Source organism: Cynocephalus volans, chromosome 15, assembly GCF_027409185.1.
Source record: "Cynocephalus volans isolate mCynVol1 chromosome 15, mCynVol1.pri, whole genome shotgun sequence".
Lineage (NCBI taxonomy): Eukaryota > Metazoa > Chordata > Mammalia > Dermoptera > Cynocephalidae > Cynocephalus > Cynocephalus volans.
Genome location: NC_084474.1, coordinates 8836163 through 8856956, shown reverse-complemented (window position 1 = coordinate 8856956; position 20794 = coordinate 8836163).

The window sequence follows — 20794 nt, the reverse complement described above, 5'->3', positions numbered from 1 at the left end:
ACTACTCTTGAGCAATCTCCATTACCCTCTGAGAAAACTGAGAGATATTCTTCTCAGAAAGGGGAATTGCTTCAGAGCAAAGCATCTTCCCTTGGAAATTCTTCTTGGAAGTCGACAAAAGGTTATCAGTTTCTGTAAGAATAGATATTGTTTATATCATTTTTTTACACAATAATTTCAGATATTATTGTTCAATTTACTATAACAACATTTATATGTCAGAAATTGAATTCAATCCCAAAAGGCTCCAGGTGAATATTATCTAGACACAGTTCTTCCAGCCCTAAGTACTAGTTCATTTTTCTCAAAAGACTTGGAGCAAACTGCATAGAAAATTAAGTGCAATACCCAAGAGCATGTCTTCCTTTTATTAGAAAAAACAGCAAAGACATTGTTTAATATGTTGTCTTGCTTATGTCAAACAGACAGAATTTTCTACTTTTATTTTTTTTTTGCTCAGAATTAAAATTGCTCCCAGCTGATTTCTCATTTTAAGACTAAAAGGTAAGTGCCTATTTTAGGTAATTGGACATATTTTTCAGTAGGAGAGGAAGCTGCAGCTGATTCTCAAGAACTTGGTTTGATCTCTTGGTCTGCCTTATTAGCAGTACTCCAGATCAAGATATCTAAGGTCTTTGGACTGTGGTTCTCTCTTCCATATCATGGGACTTGTAAGGCCAGTGGGCAGGATGAGTTTGAGGGCAGAATGAGAGAACGTGAATGCCATAAAAACCCAAGGCTCAGCGGTTGAGTTAAAATGGCCAGCAGAATCAAATACTCAAATGTGCACACATGGCTTTTAGTCTTATTGAAGCTTTCAGAGACAACTGTTTTATTCTCTTTTTTGATAAATGTGTGAAAAAGTGAAAGTGTTTTCTAGTTAAACATGGTAAAACAATAAAGACACACATTTTTTTTCCATCAACCAAAATTCCATTGAGGTTACAGTAAAGAGCTTCGAAAAACACAAATTAAAAATTATAAAAATCAGGAGGACACAAAATTTTGCAAGTTTAAAATTAGATGGGTGATAGGAAATTTGCTTAAAAGGCTAAAGAGTGTTTAAACCTCTCCTAAGGCAGCTGGGAAAAGAACCAAAATAAGACAATTTATAGTGCAGAATTCCAGCAAAGCCAGAGAACGTAGAAACTAAGTAAGTCTGAAAGTATTATCACAAGGGGACTGAAAATAAGGAGACTGGTTATAGGATAACTAAGGAGTTTAGCAACAAACTCATAGAATGCATTTGCAACAAAATACAACTGAAAAAAATGAGTATTTAAAGTGGGTAAAATCCCCTTCTTTCTAACAAAAATTTAGGACTAAACATTTCAGTGTAGGCACTGCTTCAGCTGCACCTCCCAACTTTTCATTATCTTTAAGTTATCCTTAGTTTCTAATTTCTCTTGAGATTTCTTATGAATGACTTAATTTACAAATATTTGAGCATTTAAAAAATATCATTGTATTATTTATTTCTTCTTTAATTCCATGGTGTAATAACATAGAAATGTTTTGCTCAAGCCAAGATCACAAATATTTTCTCCTACATTTAATAGAATAAATGTTATTGTTTTAGGTTTCACATAAGGTCTGTGATACACTTTAATTTTTCAGTATGGTTAGATGTGTGGATTGAGGTTCATTCTGTTTACTTGTGCATATCTAATTATTCCTTATCATTCGTTAAATAGATGATCCCTTCCTCATTAAATTGCCTTTGCGACTTTGTTGAAAATCATCTAATCATACGAATGTGGGTCTAATTTGGACTCTCTATTCTGTTCCATTGGTCTATTTGTGTCTTTACAGCAGTGTTCACTGCCTGAATTGCCACAGTTTTACTTTAAACTTTGAAATAGGGCAGGACTACCACTTTGTTTCAAGCATGTTGGCAAGTCTGGATTCTGTTCATTCATCTTGCCTGAAAGAAATATCTACCATTTAAAAAATATTTTAAAATTATTTTTAATTGACTCTATTCTGTAATCATTTCAGATCTAGAAAAATGTTTCAAAAATTGGACAGAGAGTTTCTTTATAACCTACACCCAGTTTCCCCTAAGGTTAGCCTCTTATATAACCATTTAAGAAGTTGGCATTGCTACCTTACTATGTACTAAACTATACATTCTGTATTCAGATTTCACCTTTTTCCACTAATGTCCTTTTATCTCTCCAGGATCTCATCAAAGACACCACCATGCATTTAGTCTTCATGCCTCTTAGTCTCCCCCAATATATGGTATTTTTTCAGGCTGTTCTTGTTTTTCATGACCTTGAGAATTTTGATTGATATAGGTCAGGTAATTTGTAGAAGGTCTCTCAGTTTTGGTTAGTCTGATGCTTCCTCATAATTAGACTGGGTTTATGGATTTTTGTAAATAGTACCACAGAGTTGGACACCATTATTTCATTATACCAGAAGGTATGTGATTATCAACCTGACTTATTTCTGGTGGTGTTTACACTGATCACTTGGTTAAGGGGGTGTCTTCAGGGCTTCTCTTTTCTAATGTTTCTATCTCTGTCATGTACTTTATTTTCTGAAAATGAGTCCCTAACTTCGGCCCCCACTGAAGAGAAAGGATATTAAGCTTCCTATATTTACATATATCTGCAAGGAAGACTTCCTTTTGCCATATATTTATTTGCTCAATCATTTTTTATATTGGTATGAATTCATGTATATTTATTTTATCTTTTAGGTTATAATCCAATACCATGGTATATATTTTCTTGCTAAAATTGTTCCAGTTTTGGCAATTGTGAAATCTTTCAGGTTTGTTCCCATGTCTTTTTGACATGACCCCATATTTATTTAATGTTTTTTTTTTCAATTATCATCTTTCTACTTTCTAACACTATAAAATGCATGAGGCTTATCCTGCATTTTCTCTTTCCCAGGTCTAGAATCAGCCATTTCTACAAGGAGTCCTGGTTCATATTATTATAAATTGATTATTGTTTAGAAATGGAGACATGGTCACTAAGTGTGCTTATGGCTCCAGGAATTTCATTGCTTCTAGACACTGTTAGTGGACAGAACAAGAAAACACATGTATTTCTACTAACTTACATGCTCATATAGCTATAGTTTCCGTATCTATCTGTATACATGTTATTAAATTAATTGAGTTCATATTGATGTCTGTAATTTTAATCCAGAGTCACAAAGTTCACTGTGAACCCCCACAATTCCCTTGCTTCTTTCTCTGACAGTGAAAAACCTGGATCTCATTACCTATCCTTTATTTACACATTGTCAAACTCTAGTATACTTGTAAAGTAGCTTCAGAATTGGTAAACTGCTTCTCACTAAAAACCAAGCTTAGCAAATAAAGTATGGTAGTTGAGTATATTTCTTTTGTCTTTAACCTTAGTGTTTCTAGTCAAAACAGTCATTTTCCCAATATTCCTTAGCTCATCTCTTTTGTTTTTCCCTCACCACCTTCAGGGAAGTTACATTAAACATTTATAATACAGTTTGATTCATTTTTCACAGCCCGCATTCCAACGCAACATCCCCTGAAATCTTGGTTTATTTTTCTTTTAATTGTCATGTTTTCAGGTTGTTGTGGTGTTCAATTCTCTGTGTGTTATGTTGTACAGTTCTATGGATATTGGGTTGTACAGTTCTATGGGTTTTGTGGTGTACACTTCTATGGGTTTTGTGGTGTACAGTTCTGTGGGTTTTATGGTGTGCAGTTCTACGAGTTTTGTGCTATAAAGTTCTATTGGTGTTGTGTTGTACAGTTCTATGGGTAAGTCACATACATTTCCATGGGTTTTGTGGTATACATCCTATGAGTTTTGTGTTGTACAGTTCTATGGGTTTTCTGTTGTATAGTTCTATGAATTTTGTGGTGTACAGTTCAGTGAGTTTTGTGTTGTACTGTTCTATGGGTGTGTGACGTACAGTTCTATGGGTTTTGTGGTATACAGTTTTATGGGTGTTGTGTTGTACAGTTCTATGGGTATTATATTGTACAGTTTTATGGTTGTGTCACATACAGTTCTACTGGTTTTCTGTTGTACAGTTCTATGAGTTTTGTGGTGTACAATTCTATGAGTTTTGTGTTGTACAGTTCTATGGGCTTTGTGGTATATAGTTCTAAGGATGTTGTGCTGTACAGTTCTATGAATGTGTGGTATACAGTTCCATGGGTTTTGACAAATGCTTACAGTCATGGATCTACAACCCAAGTACCATGCAGAGTAGTTCTATCTCCTTCAAAGTTCCCTGGGTCCTCTTTGCATTCAACCACTTCTGCCTTTGGTTTTAAATACATCAACAAAATACACAAGTTCAAAAAAGAAAAACTGAACTTCATAAAAGTTTAAACTTTTGTTCTATGAAACACACTAAGGCAATAAGACAATTGGAATATACTGAGAGAAAATATTTGCAAATCACAGATCTGATAAAGAACTTGTACCCAGGTTGTAAAAAAAATCTTAAAAGTCTAGGCTGGCCAGTTAACCCAGTTGATTAGAGTGCAGCCTTGTAACACCAAGGTCAAGAGTTCAGTTTCCCATACCTGCCAGCCACCAAAAAACAAACAAACAAAAAAATCTACAACAACAACAAAAATAAGGAGCATAAAAATCATCAAAAGAACTGAATAGACACTTAACCATAGAAGATATATGGATAGCAAATAAGAATATGTACAGGGAAATTCAAATTTAAACCACATTGAAAGATCACTACACAATTTTTAGAATGTTTAAAGCTAAAACAAAAATATGTCAGTATTAAATGCAGGTGAGAATGGAGAACAGGAACTGTTATACACTGATGGTGGGATGCAAAATGGGACAGCCAGCCTGGATGACAGTTTGGCAGGTTCTTGTACAGGAAATATATCCTACTGTACGACCCAGCAATCCCACTCTTGAGTATGTACCCAAGTGAATTAAAAATGTATGTTCACATGTACAAAAAAAACCTTGAAATGTTTCTATTAAAAGTTTATTTTCCTTTCCTTATATAAAAAAACATTAAACATAGGCATTTTATTTTTCTAAGTTTCTTTCCAAAATGCTTTAGTAAGTCCAAATAAATCATTTATATTTAGCTATATTTCTTCAAATTTTCACCTTATCTTTAATATAAAGATAGTTCAAGTCATCCATATATTTTATAAGAATTTGAATAAACATAGTTCTATTTCCTCTTTAAATGCATTTGAATTTTATTATTCATAGACATATATTTAATTATTATAAATTAAACCTAGATTTTTAAATTACTTAAATAATTAAATTTGTTTGCTATTTTGTAAAATAGATGAAAATACTAACATAAAGTATATTTGAAAATAAGTAGATTTGTTATTCTGGAACAATCAATTCTGTCTTCCTTTGTCTAAGTATCACTGGCTGAATGATAATATTTCAGTTCATGTTACCATTCCTTAAAACAGAGTAGAGCTGTTCAACACAATCCCATAGCGGTGCCTCTTTCTTTCTTTCTTTCTTTTTTTTTTTTAAAGGCAATGTAGGCATTCAGGCTCCAACCCTAGAAATTGATCTTCAGTAAAATTGTAAAGGGGTACGAAAATTCGCATTAATAGACTTCTTGTTTGACTCTGATCTACAACCAGGGTTGAGAACCACCTCATGGCCTTGGTGTCTATTTTTTATTTGCATAATAAAAAATGGGTATGTATGAATTATTCTGAAAGTAAATATTAAAAATACAGAGAATTCTTTCCACCACAGTCAAAAGAGCAAGCAAATGGAACTAAAGTCAATAATTTCATGTAGCCAGATCTATGTGTGGGCATAAATATATATTTCATATTTATCTGCTTCAAAGCTTCCAAACAGATTTGTCTGTAGTCCTTGTCTCCGTTGCTTCTCTTGAAGACTCTCTTCAAATGCTGCTCTCTTCAGGGTTACCACAGTCTCCATTGTCCCAGCTAGAGCACACGTGAGCAGTGTTACTCATGGTCAACACCATGATTCCTGAAGCACCGTAGTATCTTGGCTTCAGGGATAGAACATGTTCCTGGGGTTTCTCCTACTGCACTTGGTGCTGCTTCTCATCTGCTTTCCTGGTTGCTCTCCTCCAGCTGGATCTCTAAAACCTGGAGTGCTGGGAGTTTCAGGCATTGGTGCTCTGATCTCTCCAGACACTCTCCAGACTGTCTCCTCCAGTACCACGATTTTATGTATCACATAAATGTCAATGGCTGTTCTCATACTTGAGCTTCATGCAAGGTCGCCAAGACTGCCAACTTGGCAACACTACTTGAATATTTCATAATCATCTCAAATCTAACATAAGAAAATAGAACTATTGATCCCTTCCCTTTAAGAAAACAAAAAACGAAAAACAGTCTTCTGCTCCCAGTATGCTTCACGTGTATCAATAGAAAGACCATCTTCCCAGTTGCTCAGGTCCCAACCTGCGGCCTCTCCTCCTACCGCCCCTCAGTCACCACCCACTCATTCCTGTTAGTTTCCTCCTGACAGTACAACTTGGAAGCACATGATTCTCCCCACTGCTGTTGCTTTACTATTAAATAAATTACATAATTTCCCTGGATTTCTGAAGAAGCTTCCTTAATCATTCCATTTCTTACCCCTCTAGTTCATCTCACTGTTCTAAAACGAGTCATGTTATTGATGAAACTGCATAACTGATTTCAGCAGGTCTTTGTATTAACATGCTGTTTTACAACAAACCCACTGAGCTTGTAGGGAAGGAAGGTCATGACCTTGAGACCTACAGGAACAACGTTCCCCACCAGTGGAACCAACAGGCCAGAAACTTAACCACCAGAGCTGATTCCGATGTGGGAGAACCTACAATGAGAAAGTTCCAGTGCTCTGACCAATCACACTCTGCTAGCTCGAAACTTCCTTGCTCCCTGACCCCTTAAAACATGCTCAGACCCTACATGGGGAGTCAGATTTGAGCCTTGCCTCCTGTCTCCTTGCAGGCCAACCTCACAATAAACCCTTTTCTTGTCTCAAAAACCTATGCTGTGCACTATGGGCAGTGACCCCTTGCTCAGTAATGATGACCCTCTCCACCTTAAAAGTCTCCAATGCCATCTTATTGAATTTGTGATGAAATTATCACTCTTTGCTTAGAAAACCCTAAAAGATCTGATCTCTGCCTAAACCACTCATCTTTATTTCTTACCCCTCTCTCTTTTGTTTCCTGAGTGGTCACCTTTATCCAAGTGTAATGAGCTTATTCCTTCCACAGGCCTTTGAACTTACTGCTTCATATGGCATAAAATATCCTTTGTTAAAGTCTGTGCATACCTGTCTCCTCCTCATTCATGCCTCAGCTCCACAGTGTTTCCTGCTCAGAGGAACACTGTCCTTGATAACCTAACCTATGTAGCACCTGGCCTCATATTCATCTCTATCATTTCACCATATTATTTTTTTTCCTTATAGAAATTACCACTATCTTTAACTATTGTCTTCATTTGTATATTTCCTGCCTAATTAACTTCGCCCTCCACCTTCCCTCTGCAGCCCCAACATACAATGTATCCTAAATAATTAGTTTAAAAATGAGATAATTTCACAAAGTCATTGTCCAGCCCAATGTCCTGAAACGTTTCTCCTGTTTTCTTCTAGTAGGTCTTACATTTAAATCTCTAATAGACTTTGAGTTTGTTTTTGTGTATAGTGAGAGATAGGGGTCTAATTTCTTTCTTCTGCATATGGATATCCAGTTTCCCAGTGCCATTTCTTGAGAATACTATCCTTTCCCCAATTCTTGGTGTCTTTGTCAAAAATACATTGGCTTTATTTCTAGGTTCTCTATTCTGTTCCATTGGTCTGTGTGTCTGGTTTCATGCCAGTACCATGCTGTTTTGGTTACTGTAGCTTTGTAGTATATTTTGAATTCATGTAGTGTGGTGACTCTAACTTTGTTCTTTTTGCTCAGGATTTCTATGGCTACTTGGGGTATTTTGTGGTTTCATACAAATTTTACTTTTTTTTCTATTTATGTGAAGAATGTCATTGGTATTTTCATATGAATTGCATTGAATATGTAGATCACTTTGGGTAGTATGGTCATTTTCACAATATTAATTTTTCCGGTCCTAGAACATGGGATTTATTTCCATTTCTTTGTGTCCTCTTCAATTTCTTTCATCAATGTTTTATAGTTTTCCTTGCAGATACTTTTCTCCTCATTTAAATTAATTCCTGGGTACTTTATTATTTTTTGTAGCTATTGTAAATGGACATGCTTTCTTAACTTTTTTTTCCATCATGCTCATTATTGATGTATAGGAAAGCTACTGATTTTTATAGCATATTTTGAAGTCAGGAAGTGAGATACTTCCAACTTTGTTCTTTCTGTTCAAATTGCTTTTGCTATACAGCGTCTTTGTGCTTCCACACAAATTTTAAGGTTGTTTATTCTATTTAAGTGAAGAATGCCATTGATATTTTGATTGGGATTGCATTGAATGTGTAGTTTGCTTTGGATAATATGGACATATTGATTTTGATGATGTTAAGTCTTCTGACCCATAAACATGAGATATCTATCCATTTGTTTATGTCTGCTTCAAATTTTTTCACCAGTGTTTTATAGTTTTCATTGTAGAAGTCTTTCACCTCTATTGTTAAATTTACTACTAGGTATTTTTTTTTTTTTTTCTTTTTTGGTAGCTACTGTGAATGAGATTACTTTCTTGATTTTATCTTTGGCTATTTTTTTGTTGGCATATAGGAAGGTTATTGATTTTTGTGTGTTGATTTTGTATTCTGCTGCTTTACTGAACTTATTTATTAGTTCTAATAATTTCTTGGCGGAGTATTTAGGATTTTTTGTGTACAGAAACATGACATTTGCAAATAAGGATAGTTTGTCTTCCTCCTTTCTTATTTGAATGTCCTTTATTGCTTTCTCTTGCCTTATTGCACAAGCTGGAATTTCTAGTATTATGTTGAATAAGAGTGTGGAAAATAGACATCTTTTTCTTTTTCCAGGTGTTAGAGGAAAAGCCTCCAATTTTTGTCCATTCAACATATTAACTGTGGGTTTGTTGTATATGGCCTTTAGTGTGTTGAAGTGCATTCCTTCTATACCTATTTTGCTGAGCATTTTTATCATTTAGGGGTGTTGGATTTTGTCAAATGCTTTTTCTGTGGCTATTGAAATGATTTTTTTCTTTATTTTGTTGATATAATGTATGAAGTTTATAGATTTGCATGTGTTGAACCATCCTTGCATCACTGGGATGAATCCCACTTGATTGTGGTGTATGATCTTTTTAATGTGTTGCTGGATTCTGTTTGCTAGTATCATCACACTTGAGTTGGAATGGCTATTATCAAAACCAAAAAATAACAAATGCTGCTGAGGATGTGGAGAAAAGGAAGTCTCCTACATGGCTGGTGGGAATTTAAATTGGCACAGCCATTGTGTAAAACAGTATGGGGGTTCCTCAGATAACTAAAAATAGAACTACCCTATAACCTAGCTATCTCACTACTGGGTATATACCCCAAGAAATGAAATAAATGTGTCAAAAAGACAACTGTACTCCCACGTGCATCACAGCCAAAGCCAAAAGATGGATCAACATAAATGTCCATCAACAGATGAATGGATGAAAAATTGTGGTACATATACGCAATGGAATACTTCTCAGATATTCAAAAAGTGATATCCTATCATTTACAGCAACATGGATGGAACATGAAACCATCATGTTAAATGAAGTAAGTCAGGCACAAAAAGGCAAGTACTTCATGACATCACCCATATGTGTACTCTAAAATATATATTTAAAAAAAGTGGTTCTCATTCAAGGAGAAAGTAGAATAATTGCTACCTGAGGTGAGACAGGGAGGGGGGAAGAGGAAAAGTGGTGGACTAATGCTACAAAACTATGCTATCTACCCTAAGTGAATCATTCTGCAGTACATGAAACAACACACTGTACTGCACAAATATGTACAAATAAATGTTAAAATATTTTGGGGAAAAAAGGCAATCTGCTGATTTTTGTATGTTGATTTTGTACCCCATAATTTCACTAAATTAATTTATCAGTTCTAAGAGTTTTTGGTGGGTTTTTTGAGTTTTCTTTCTTTCTTTCTTTATTACTGTTTTTTTTTTTTTTATTATTGGTCATGCATATTCATGGGGCACCAAGCTGACAGATACCACTTGTTCCCAAGATGTTATGATGAGATCAATGCTATCAGCATGCCCATTACTATAAATTGTGATTATTCCCCATGTCCCCTATCCAATTAATCCCTGCCCTCCCTCTTCTTCCCCCACTCTGCCACCACACTCCACAATGTTAGGTATGCTGTCTCCCTCTGCAAGTCCAACACACTAGTGTGGTCTGTCTTTCCTTCCTTCTTTCTTCCATAGCTTCCACTTATGAGTGAGAACATGTGGTATTTGGTATTTCTCTTTCTGTGCCTGGCTTATTTCACTCAACATAATTTTCTCCAAACACATACATGTTGCTGCAAATGGCAGAATTTCATTCTTTTTATGGCAGAGTGGTATTCCATTGAGTATACGTACCATATTTTCCTTATCCACTCATCCATCAATGGACATTTAGGTTGGTTCCATATCTTGGCTATTGTAAACACAGCTGCAATGAACCTGGGAGTGCAGGTATCCCTTCAACATAATGATTTCCATTCCTTTGGGTATAAACCTAGAAGTGGGATTCCTATATCGTATAGTATCTGTAGTTGAGAAACCTCCATACTGTTTTCCACAGTGGGTTGTACTAATTTACAGTCCCACCAACAGTGTAGGAGTGTTCCCTTCTCTCCACATCCTCACCAGCATTTGCTGTTGCCCAACGTTTTCATTATAGCCAGTCTAACTGAGGTGAGCTGCTATATCAATGTGGTTTTAATTTACATTTCCCTGATGTGTAGTGAGGTTGAACATTTTTAAAGTGCCTGTTGACCATTTGTATGTGTTCCTTTGAAAAATGTCTATTCAGCTCCTTTTCCCATTTTTTAATTGGGTATTTTTTTTTCTTTTTTAACTGCATAATTGCTTGAGGCTTGAATTCTTTGTATATTCTGGATATTAATTCTTTGTTGGATGTATAGTCTGCAAATATTTTTATCCCATTCTGTAGGCTGTCTTTTCACTCTGCTGATTGTTTTCTTTGCTGTGCAGAAACTTTTTAGTTTGATATAGTCCCATGTGTTTATTTTTTCTTCTGTTGCTTGTGCTTTTTGGCTATTGTTCAAAAACTCTTTGCCCTGTCCTACTTCCTGAAGTGTTTCCTCTATATGTTCCCTTAGTAGTTTTACAGTTTCAGGTCTTATACTTAAGTCTTTAATCCATTTTGAGTTGATTTTGTTATATAGTAAGCACTGAAGGTCTAGTTTCATTCTTCTGCATATGGATATGAATTTTTCCGGCACCACTTATTGAAGAGACAGTCTTTTCCCCAATGTATGTTTTTGTCATCTTGGTCAAATATCTATTGACTGTAAATCTGTGAGTTGATTTCTGGGTCCTCTACTTTGTTCCACTGGTCTGAGTGTCTATTTTTATGCAAGTACCATATTGTTTTGGTTACTACAGCTTTGTTGTACAATTTGAAGTCTGGTAGTTCTATGTCTCTGTTTATTTGTTTTTGTTTTTTTCCTCAAGATTGTTTTGGCTATTTGGGGTCTTTTGTTGTTCCATGTGAATGTTAGGATTGTTTTTTCTATTTCTTTAAAGAATGTCATTGTTATTTTGATAGAGATTGCATTGAATTTGTAGTTCACTTTGGGTAGTATAGACATTTTCACAATGTTAATTCTTCCAATCGAAGAGCATAGAATGTCTTTCCATATTCTTGTGTTGACTTTAATTGCTTTCAGTAGTGGTTTATAGTTCTTACTATAGAGATCTTTCAACTCCTTGGTTAAATTGATTCCTAGGTATTTTATTTTATTTTTGGTGACTATTTTAAATGGTCTTGCTTTCCTGATTTCTCTTTCTGTTAGCTCATTATTGGAGAATATAAATGCAAATGATTTGGGGTTGTTGGTTTTGTATCCTACAACATTATTGAAATTATTCACCAGCTAAGAGTTTTTTGATAGTGTCTTTAGGTTTTCTATACATAAGACCATGTCATCTTCAAATAGGGACAATTTGAGTCCATATTTTCCAGTCTGGATGCCCTTTATTTCTTTCTCTTGACTGATTGCTCTGGCTAGTACCACCAGTACTATGTTAAATAGAAATGGTGAGAGTGGGCATCCTTGTCTTGTTCCTGTTCATAAGGGAAAAGCCTTCAGTTTTTCCCTATTCAGGATGATATTGATGATGAGCTTGTCATACATAACTTTTATTGTGTTGAGATACTTTTCTTCTATACCAAATTTGTTGAGAGTCTTTATCATGAAGGGATGTTGAATTTTGTCAAATGTTTTTCTGCATCTATTGAGATAATCATATGGTTTTTGTCCTTGATTTTGTTAATGTGATGTATCACATTTATCAACTTGTGTATGTTGAACAATCCTTGCATTTCTGGGATGAACCCCATTGGATCATGGCCTACAATTTTTTTGATATGTTGCTTTATTCTGATTGCAAGTGTTTTATGGAGGATTTTTGCACCTGTGTTCATCAAAGACATTGGTCTGTACTTTTCTTTTTTTGTTGTATCTTTGTCTGGTTTTGGTAAGAAGGTGATGCTGGCCTCACAGACTAAGTTTGGGAAGGTGGCCTATGTTTCAGTTATTTGGAATAGTGTAAAGATAGTGTAAATAATTGGTACTAATTCCTCTTTAAAAGTTTGGAAGAATTCAGCAGTAAAGCCCTCTCATCCTGGGCTTCTCTTTGTTGAGAGACTGCTGCTTATTGCTTCAATCTCATTGCTTGCTATCGGTCTGTTCAGGTTTTTTGTCTTCTTGGTTTTCATTCTTGATAGTTTGTATGTGTCCACAAATTTGTCTAATTCCTCCAGATTTTCAAATTTGTTGGTGTTTGGTTGTTTACAATAGTCTCTAACAATTTTTTTGTATTTCTGTGGAATCAATTGTAGCATCTCTTTTTTCATTTCTTATTTTTGTTATTTAGGTCTTCTCTCCCTTTTTTATTTTTTGTTAACCTAGCTAATGGTTTGTTTCTTTTGTTTATCTTCTCAAAAAACAATTTTTTGTTTCATTGATCATTTGTATTGTTTTTTGGGTCTCTATATTCTTTAGTTCTGCTCTAATCTTAATTGTTTCTTTCCAACTACTAATTTGGGGAATGAATTGCTCTTGTTTTCCTAGTTCTTTTAGGTATAAAGTTAGGTTGTTTACTTGAAATCTTTATTTTGAATTTAAGCATTTATTCCTACAGACTTCCCTCTAAGTACTTTGCAGTATCCCATAGGTTTTGTTATGATGTGTCTTTATTTTCATTGTTTTCTACAATTTTTTTGATTTTCTATTTAATTTCTTCTTGGACCTATAGGTCATTCAGGAGCCTGTTGTTTAATTTCCATGTATTTGTATGGAGTCCTGCGTTTTGCTTGTTGTTAATTTCTAGTTTTAATCAATTGTGGCCTGATGAGATAGTTGAGATGATTTTGATTTTTTTACAGTTATTGAGACTTAATTTGTGACCTGCTATGTGGTCTATCTTGGAGAATGTTCTGTGTGCTGATGAGAAGAGTATATATTCTGTCATCGCTCGATGGAATGTTCTGTAGATATCTGGCGGGTCCAATTGGTCTAAAGTGTAGTTCAAATACTGTGTTTCTCTGTTGATTTGTTGCCTAGATGATATGTCTAATGATGGGAGATGGTGTTCAGGTCCCCCTCTATTACTGTATTAGGGTTTACATCTTTCTTTAGGTCTAATAGTGCTTGCTGTATATATCTGGGTGCTCCAGTGTTGAGTGCATTCAAATTTATGATTGTAATGTGTTCTTGCTGAATCAATTCCTTCATCATTATATGGTGGCCTTCTTTTTATGGTTTTTGGTTTAAAGTCTAATTTATCTGATACATGAATAGCTAATAGCTTCCATTTGCATGGCATATCTTTTTCCATCCCTTCACTATTAGTCTGTGTGCATCTTTACTGGTGAGATGAATCTCTTGAAGACAGCACACAGTTATGTCTTGGTTTTGATCTAATCCATCAGTCTGTGTCTTTTGAGTGGGGAGTTTAATTCATTTATAATTAGGATTGTTATTGAGAGGTATTGTCTTATTCATGATATTTTAATGGTTTTTTATTTAGATGCTTTGAATATTATTTGCTCCTTTCTTCTTCTTTGATTATTGGTCCTCAATGTTTGTGGGGGTTTTTTTGTTTTGTTTTGTTTTTTTGAGGTGGTAAGATTTAGTTTCCTTTGTGTTTCTCATTTTCATTTGTTTTTTACTAGTGGGTTTTGCTCTTACTTGTGCATTCATGACAGTGTTTATTGTTTTTTTGGATTACAGATGCAGGACTCCCTTGAAAATTTCTTGCAGGACTGAACTTCTGCAGATTTTGTTTGTCTCAGAAATACAATATTTCTCCCTCATTTCTGAAGGATAGCCTTACCCAGTATATTATCTTAGCTGGCAGTTTTTTTTTCTTTTAGTATTTTGACTATGTCATCCCATATTCTTCTTGCCTGTAGAGTTTCAGTTGAGAAGTCTGCTGTTAGTCTGTTGGGGTCGAAGCTTTTCTCTTACTGCTTTTAAGATTTTCTCTCTGTCTTTGAGCTTTGCCAGTTTGACTATAATGTATCTCAGAGATGATCTCTTTAAATTGAAACTGTTTGGAGATCTTTGAGCTTCCTGAATCTGAAGGTCTGTGTCTCTGCCTAAAGCTGCGAAGTTTTCCTTTATTATTTAATTGAATAGATTTTCAATGCCTTTACTTTTCTCCTCCCCTTCAAGAAAACCCATGACTTGGATTTTTATGCACTTAAGGTTGTCTGTTAGCTACCTTACAGGTTCTTTATTTCTTTAATTCTTTTTCCTTTTTTTTGTGTGTGTGTGCCTGGGTTATTTCATAAAGACCCATCTTTGAGTTCAGAAATTCTTTCTTCCACTTGTTCTAATCTGCTGCTTAAGTTATCAGTTGTGTTTCTTATTTCATTGAATGCATCTTACAGTTCCATGAGTTCTGATACATTCTTTTTTAAGTTATTAATCTCTTTGTAAATTTCTTCCTTCCTATCCAGGATATTTTTTTCTCACTTTATTGTGTTGTCTTACAGAGTCCTCTTTTATCTCATTGAGTTGCCTTAAGATAGTTACTTGGAATTCCTTTTCAGTCATTTCAAAGGTTTCTTGTTCTGTAGGGTCTGGTACTTCAGAGATACTGAATTCCTTTCATGCTATCATATTTTATGATGTTTTTCATATTTCTAGTATCTCTACATTGATTTTTGGTCATCTGGAAGATCAGCTGCTTCTTCTATTATTCTCGAATGGACTTTGAGGAGACAGAATTTTTCCTCTTTTTCCAGGCTCCTCCAGTGACTCTCCTTATGTCAATGAAGTCAAATATGTTGTGGCCCACCTGCACAGTGGTCATGGATGTTACTAAGGCAGTGAGCCATCCTTGCAACAGTATTAACTGTGGTGGTGGCTGGGGTGGACCACCTCTGTGAAAGCTGTGTGAAGCCTCGTGGGGTTGGCATGGTGCACGAGGTCCTGCCTTCTGCATGGGCAGGGTGGGTTTGGGTGGATGCGGGACATCAGCCTGGAGTATTTTTTATATAAGATTATGTCATCTGTAAACAGGGATAATTTGACTTCCTCCTTTCAAACTTGGATGCCCTTTCTTTCTTTCTCTTGCCTAATTGCTCTGGCTAGTACTTCCACGAAAGCTCAGGCAATGAAAGCAAAATTAGACAAATAGAATTATATCAAACTGAAAATATTTTGTATAGCCAAGGAAACAATCAATAGACTGAAGAGACAAGCTGCAGAATGAGTAAAAATATTTGCAAATTATTCATCTGACAATGGATTAATACCCAGAATATACTAGGAACTCAACTCGACAGCAATAATAATAATAATAACAATAACAACAACAATAATCTGGTCAAAAAGTGGGCAAATGAGCTCAACGGACATTTCTCAGAAAAAGACATACAAAAAAAAAAGACATGCAAAAAACCAACAGTTGTATGAAAAAATGATATACACCACTAATCATCAGGGAAAAAAATACATTGAGATATCATCTCACTCCAGTTAGAATAGCTATTATCAAAAAGACAGAAAATAACAAGGGCTGGCAAGGATGAGAAGAAAGATGAACTCCTACGCACTGTTGGTGAGAATGTAAATTAGTACAGCCAATGTGGAAAACACTATGGATGGTCTTAAAAAAACTAAAATTAAAACTATCATATGATCCAGCAATTTCACTATACTCAGTGTACATCCAAATGACAGGAAACCAGTATAGTGAAGAGATTGTTGGAGTACTATATTTATTGCAGCATTATTCAAAGTAGCTAAGATATGGAATCAACCTAAATGTCCATCAACAGATGAATGAATAAATAAAATATGGTATGTATACACAATGGGACACTATTCAGCCATAAGAAAGAATAAAATCCTATCATTCTTGGCAGCATAGATGAGCTTGGAAAACATTACATTAGGTAAACTAAGCCAGCAACAGAAATAGAAATAGCACTTTTTCACTCATATGTGGCAGCTAAGAAAGTTGACCACATAGAAGTAGAGAGCAGCATGATGGTTACAAGAAGTTGAAAAGGGTAGAGGGGAGGAAGGATACTGAGAGGTTCATTTACAAATAAAAAATTACAACTAGAAAGGAGGAATATTTTCTAATGTTCTATAACAATGTAGGGTGACTATAATTAACAACAATTTATTGTATACTTTCTATTAGCTAGAAGAGATATTTTGAATGTTCTCAACACAAAGATATGATAAATGTTTGAGGTAATGGAAAAAAAATCAGTGGTTACCAGGGTTTCAGGGGAGGAAGGAGGCAGGAAGAGAGGGAGGGATGGACAGGTGGAGCACAGAGGATTCCTAGGGCAACAAAAATACTGCAACAGTGAATACATCACATTATGCATTTGGCAAAATCCATAGAACTGTACAATACAAAGAGGAAACCCTAATGTAAAACAGAGTTAATAATAATAGATAAACATTGTTTCATAAGTGTAATAAATGCACCACACTAATGTAACATGTCAATAATAGCAAAAACTGTGTGGGGGCAGGTTGGGAACAATTTGCACTTTCTGCTCGATTTCTCTGTAAACCTAAAACTGCCATAAAAATAAAGTTTGTTACTTAGAAAAATGAAGTAATTTCAGTGATTTTCATAAGCATTTCTAATTAACATATATATCTCTTGAATATATTTATAAGATATATGCACATATGCATGTGTGTATACACATATGGGTTGATCTTGTATAGCATACCTTGAAGTATTGTTGAAAGTTATACTAGACATAGCCATTTTGTTCAATCCAACAAAATATTCTAGGCTAACATTTCTAGCCAGGAGGCTAGAAATTAACACATGTAACTATATCCATCTGTCATTGTTTTTGATCAAATGTGGTGTAACCTTGCTCTCCAGGGTTCACTGACTCAAATCAGCACAAGGGAGAGATGGTGGGCTTTCTTGTGGCATTTCAACTATCTCATGTTAAAGGGAATTTCAATTTTTAATACTGCTTAAAGGTATATGGTGTCACTGTTAATCAGAGTGTAGAATATTCCATGTCCTAATCTAGGAAGTCAGTTTTAAATCTTACTTTCCATTATCAATAAAGCAAAAAGCATATTCATGGAAGTTTTACTCAAGAATATGTGACACATGCATGCTTTTAGATACTCTAAAATATACCCTGAAATCAGACCAGACCGATAAAGTTATGCACCCAAACAGTGTCATATTGGTTCTCCCTAAACTTCTTTTACAGATCGTTAGCTAAATGATTCTTACCAAACTTGCATCTGAGAAAATCTTATGCATATGCATGTTTAAAAGGAAGAGAATATCCAATGCAGTTTGGTGGGGGGAAACTGCCCATAAAAACGCTCTTAAAGTGCTGTCACTAATGGGAATAAGTCTCTGATGCACAGAATCAATTTCTGCTACACTCCTGACTAGTCGTCACCCTATTTGGGAGATATTTTCTGGAGTTATCCCTTCCATTGCTAAAATGCAATCGTATTACTCTTTTCCATTTAGTATTTAAACGTCGAGGAAAGAAAAGGAATGATTGCAATTTTTTTCCTCAGTAAATAGTTTGATAGTATAGAAATTAGCAAGGCAAAACTTGAAACTAGCCAGGAAATTTTGCCTTAGACAGAAAGTGATGTTATTATAAGACTATTGGAAGTCAGAAACACATAAAAAAAAATCTCCTACCAGATGAAATGTTCTCGCAGAGGAGGCTGTGTTTTAGTATAATGTCATTGCTCTAGTTACTATGGGCTTTATTTTTAACCTGTGTTTTTATTGCAAAATTTCAGTGAAAAGTTTTAACAAGATGAAATATAATCATCACCCTGTATTCATATGCTTACCACACTTTTAAGAATGAAAATAAGTCATTAAGAAATTTTACTCAACTTAGACCACCACCTTCATTGACGAAAGTTCATCTCTTCTCAAATAAGCCTGAATACAATGTTATTGACATTCATTTTGCTGGTTACATTTTCTTTAAAAAAAATGTGGCTTCTCTTATTTAGCCAACCCCTTAACTCATTCATCCCAAATATTCAAAGAAATGGCAGGATTTTATGAAAAGGTGAAATGCAAAATTTTTATGTTTGCTATGAATATCCATTGTGCATCCTTCTTCAGTCTCCTAAACTGTTCTCACAGTAACTGTGTCAAACTGTTCTCTTTGTAACTGTGTTAAAATTTTTATGCGATTATATTGTTAACCATGTTGTACCCTTCATCTTCACTACCGTTTGAATTCATGTAAAAGAGAAACAACAGAATTCCTTCTTGGATTTCCAGACTCCTGCAAAATACCTGTAATGTTGTGTGTGTTTAATAAACATCTGTTCTATGGATAATTAAGTTTGAAAATATTTAAATAACAATATTATAGCTATACTATAAAATATTATGAAGCTGGAAAGAACAGCCTCTTCAATAAATGGTGCTGAGAAAACTGAATGTCCATATGCAGAAGAAAGAAAATAGACCCTTATCTTTAACCATATACTAAAATCAACTCAAAATGGGTTAAAGACTTAAATGTAAGACCTGAAACCATAAAATTACTAGAAAAAAACATAAGGTAAACACTCCAACACATTGGTCTGGGCAAAAAATTTATGGAGAAGATTTCTAAAGCATAGGAAGCAAAAGCAGAAATAGACAAATGAGATTACATTAAACCAAAAAGCGTCTGCACAGCAAAGGAAACAATCAACAGAGAGAAGAGGCAAATGGGAGAATGGGAAAAAGATTTCAAACTTTTGATCCACCATGGGATTAATATCCACTATATACAAGGAACTTAAACAACTAAACATCAAGAAAACAATCTAATTAAAAATGGGCAAATGATTTGAATAGACTTTTCTCAAAAGAAGACATACAAATGGCCAACAGGTATACGAAAAAATGCTCAATGTCACTGATCATCAGGGAAATGCAAATCAAAACCAGAATGAGACATCACCTCAGCAATAAGATGATGTTTTTATTACACAATTACTACATGACACACATTAACACACACACTCACATACTCTCACATACATTCCCACATATTCTCCCTCATGCATACACTCACACATACATACAGCACGCATACGTACACACCATACATGCACACACACTTTCTCTCACTCTCACAAACACACAGACACACACTCAGGATGAGCAAGAAGAAGCAGAACAGGAGATCCCGCTGAGAAAGGAAACATCACCTGTCGCATTTCATCAGACTCAGAAGACTAAACATGGTTAAAACTGGGAAGAATGCAATCCTGTGTCTGAGAATCTTGGATCCACTCCTTTTACCTACCATAGCGATAGCTGAGTCAGTTGATTCCTGTTTAAATGTTGGAGTTCTGTCTCTCACTTCTTCATGACCCCCAGCATCACATCAGGCAAAGATCTGTCTCATTGATGCTTATTGGTTGATTGATGATCTCTGATCAATTGTACTGGGGCCTTATGGAACACCATTATCTTAATGACATCATAAATTGTGTGACATTTACTCTTGCAGCTATCATAATATCTGCATTGTTTTCTTTACAATATAAAACAAAAACGCAAAACTTTACGTGACATGTGAAAAGCTTCAAACATCAACTGAATTTGGAAAGAGAGATTCAAACTGAACTAAATTACTGAGCTATTTGAGTTTATTATCACTGAGAATCATTATGAATCTTCCTGCAAACTGTCTCATCTCTTTTAAACTACAGTGACTCACTCTTGGCTCTGGTGCTTTGCAATCTTGCCAGGTGTCTGGGGAGTGTGCACAGTGGGCTCATGAAAGATAATTAGCTGTTTCTTCAAATAGCACCATTGTGAAGTCCATTAAGATAATTTCAGAGTGCTATAAATGAAGAAAGCTCTTTCTTCTTTTCCTTGCTGAACTTTCAAGAGCAGACCATGCCAAGACACATCTAATGAATCTGTTCTAGTCTTTTAGGTCTTCACTAATGGGCTCTTAAGAAAATAGTTGGAGTCATTTTAGCACATATTTGGGGATTTTAACTGAGTCAAATATCAGCAGACATGATAGTGGCATTCTGTTTACTAGGCCAATGGCATCTTCTCACATATTGCAGCACTTCTGGGAGGACTATTTGACGTGTGGTAAAGC